The sequence below is a fragment of the Neltuma alba genome, unplaced genomic scaffold (assembly GCF_004799145.2).
Source record: "Neltuma alba isolate B1F8T4 unplaced genomic scaffold, ASM479914v2 tig00002446_pilon, whole genome shotgun sequence".
Classification (NCBI taxonomy): Eukaryota; Viridiplantae; Streptophyta; class Magnoliopsida; order Fabales; family Fabaceae; genus Neltuma; species Neltuma alba.
This window is the reverse complement of record NW_021632864.1, coordinates 1,192,936-1,196,747: the sequence shown is the minus strand read 5'-3', so window position 1 is coordinate 1,196,747 and position 3,812 is coordinate 1,192,936.

Below are 3,812 nucleotides of genomic sequence, written 5' to 3'. Positions count from 1 at the left end.
TAAGCAAAATGACAAATAGGGCACTGGGTACCAATTTGGAATTTAGATTTTTAGCCTAATTACCAAATTGCCCTGTCTGAAAGTGAGAGAAAGGAGAGAGGAAGACGTGACGAAATACGGGAAGAAGGAAAGAAGAATGTTGGAAATGCTATTATCTTACTCCTCCGCGTCACCATTCTGTAGAGATTGTTGATTTGGTGGGTTTTGGTTGTGGAAAAGAGGATTTGTAGTAAGAGAGGGAGTGAACCTGTGGGAAAGAAGTTGATGGCGGGATTTGGATTATTTATTTTTGTGACTGCTTCATGGTGAAATAGGAACAGGATTATTGCATTTGAGGGTTTATATTTAGTATTCGGTGAATGATGAAGCAAAAATCAAAAAACAATGGCAAGCAATTACGTAATGTGACTGCTGTCATATGCCTACTGGTTTTGGTAAATCCCATTATGTGAATGGTAAATTTTATTATACATGTAGTTAATTATGAAAGTTAATAATTGCCCTGTCTGAAAGAACTCGTACTCTCTGAGATTGTCGTCGTCGAAGAGGTCGCTGAAGTAACATCAACTGTAATACACAAGTAGGAAGCTTAAATATTATTCTTCATAGAGCATTTTCGATGGGTTCCCACAGCTTAAAATGTTATTGCCTAGTATTCCTCTTTTTGGTTCTGTCTCTGTTCTTCGCATAAAACCATTTTCAGAGAATGTGAAACTGTCTGGTTTTCTAGTATTATTAAACTATTTATCCTGAATTTTACAAAACACATATTGTGATTTACAATTTTTGTAGTGAAAGTAACTACTTTGTTAATGGGTTTTACAACCTATTTTCAGGAGATAAAAAACTTATTTGTAAAAACTAATAAAATTCCACGCTAAATTTGACAAAACGTATAGTGGGATTTACAACTTCCGTAGTAAAAATGACCACTTATTCAATGGGTTTTGCAACTTGTTTTCAAGGGATGGGCAACTTGTTTCTAAAAACTAATAAAATTTCATGCTAAATTTGACAAAACACATAGTGAGATTTACAATTTTCGTAGTGAAAATGATCACTTCTTCAATGGGTTTTGTAACATGTTTTCAAGGGATTGGCAACTTGTTTCTAAAAACTAATAAAATTCCATGCTGAATTTTACAAAACATATAGTGATATTTACAACTTTTGTAGTGAAAATTACCACTTCTTAAATGGGTTTTGCAACCTCTTTTCAGGGGATGAGCAACTTGTTTCTAAAAATCAATAAAATTTTACGCTGAATTTTACAAAACACACAGTGAGATTTACAACTTTTATAATGAAAATGACCACTTCTTAGATGGCTTTTGCAACCAGTTTTCAGGGGATGGACAACTTGTTTCTAAAAACCAATAAAATTCTATGCTGAATTTTACAAAACATATACTGGGATTTACAACTTTTATAGTAAAAGTGACCACTTTGTTAATAGGTTTTGCTAGGGCTGGTAATACGGGCCAACCCGCGGGTTGCGGGTTGGCCCGTGGCGGGTTGAACCCATGGTGGGTCGGGCTGAGAAGGCTCGTTTAAAGGTGGGTTGGCTTTTAGCCAACCCTAACCCGCCAAGGTGGGTTGGTGGGTTGGCCCGCCAACCCGCCAACATTTATTTATTTATTTATTAAAATATTTTTTTACTTTTAATATTTTTTCTTATATAATATTTAAAAATAATAATAAATTTTTGTTTTTTCTTGAAATATTTGATCAAAAGTACCAAATAAATTATATAAGTATTTTTTAATATTTTTTAGATAGGATATACTATATAATAATATAATTATAATAATTAAAAAATTTTAAAAAATAAAAAAAATAAATGCGGGTTAGCCCCCGGGTTGGCGGGCTAACCCGCGGCGGGTTGCGGGCCTGGCGGTACGGGTTAAAAAGGCTCGTTTATTGGCGGGTTGGTTTTTGACCAACCCTAACCCGCCATTTTTGGCGGGTTGGCGGGTTGAACCCGCGGGTTGAACCCATATTACCAGCTCTACGGTTTTGCAACATATTTTTAGAGGATGAGTAACTTACTTTTCACCACCAATAAAATTTCACACTAAATTTTACAAAACACATAATGTGATTCACAACTTTTATAGTGAAAGTGACTATTTCAATGGGTTTTGTAAACCTCTTTTCACCGGAAAGGCAACTTATAAACATAAATAAATCATTCAGTGAACATGCACATGAAGTACGTCACAATAAACATTGAACCATTAACTTTCATAATTAACTACATATATAATAAAATTTACCATTCACGTAATGGGATTTACCAAAAACCAGCATGCATATGACAACAGTTACATTACGTAATTGCTTGCTATTGTTTTCTGATTTCTGCTTCATCATTCACCGAATACTAAATATAAACCCTCAAATGCAATAATCCTGTTCCTATTTCACCATGAAGCAGCCACAAAAATGAATAATCCAAATCCCGCCATCAACTTCTTTCCCACAGGTTCACTTCCTCTCTTATTACAAATCCTCTTTCCCACAACCAAAACCCACCAAATCAACAATATCTACAGAATGGTGATGCGGAGGAGTAAGATAATAGCATTTTCAACATTCTTCTTTCCTTCTTCTCGTATTTCATCAGCGTCTTCCTCTCTCCTTTCGCTCACTTTTAGACAGGACAATTTGGTAATTAGGCTAAAAATCTAAATTTCAAATTAGTACCCAGTGCCTTATTTGTCATTTTGCTTATTCAGGTACCTTATTTGTCTTTTTGAAATTCATATGGTATTTTGTTATCATTTTTCCAAATCTATTCTTCACAAAATCTAGTTTTTTCAAAATCTATTCTCTAGAAACTATTCTCCAAACCATAGTTTGGTTTCATCTAAACACTTCCTTAATCTTATATGTCAGCCACCTACTTTTAATTGTTTTTTTATTTTAAAAATTAGAAATGTCTTGTTTTGATGAATTTCTCAGGCTGCCTCCCCTTTCCTCCTTCTCAGACTCTCTTCCTCACTCCCTCCCTTCACTGACGGCCTTCCCTCCAGAACCACAGCCTCTGCCTCCACCTCATCTGGCGCTACCCCTCCCTCGTCGCTAGAAATATCCAACATAGCCGATCTTACCAACACCGTCACCATTCTCACTTTCGCATCCAAATGCTCCAACTCCGAAAGATCCCAACAGCAGATCTCAAATCCACAACGTATAGATACTAATATATATTGCTGGAGGCAGAGTAAGCACTAAGCAGCTAGAGAAAGGAGCTAGAAAATGGAGATTTAAGAGAGAGAAAGCATAAGGGGAATGCTCTTTGTTACTGTTGTTTTTCTTTCTAAAAAGTTTAAAGCAAGAAGTGGGAGAAGAAGTGATTCAGACCTGCAAAGTGGAAGGAGGAAAAATGCACAATGGAACTGGATCTGCAGCCTATTGCGTTCTGGGTTCAAGACTAGAATCACCATGGTCACCAATGAAGGACTTTTGCCATCAGTGATGGAGGATGCCGCCACCGCCGAAGGAAATAGGGAGATGAAAGGGGAAGGGAGAGTTTGAAACGAGGAGACCAGAAAGCCATTGAGAAAAAGAAAGGGGTAGTAAAGGAAATTATCAAACCCTGACATTTTTATTTTTTTAAATAACAAATTAATAGAAATGAATAGATGGGAGTAAAATTATCTGAGGTGAAATATTTTTATTGGACAGAGGACAAATGAGTTGGTGCTCCCGTGCACCTAAGAATTTCTCTTTCTAGAAAAACATAAGATGTATCCACATCTTACCGTCATGAATTCGTGCAATGCATATATGCACACATATATGTATAT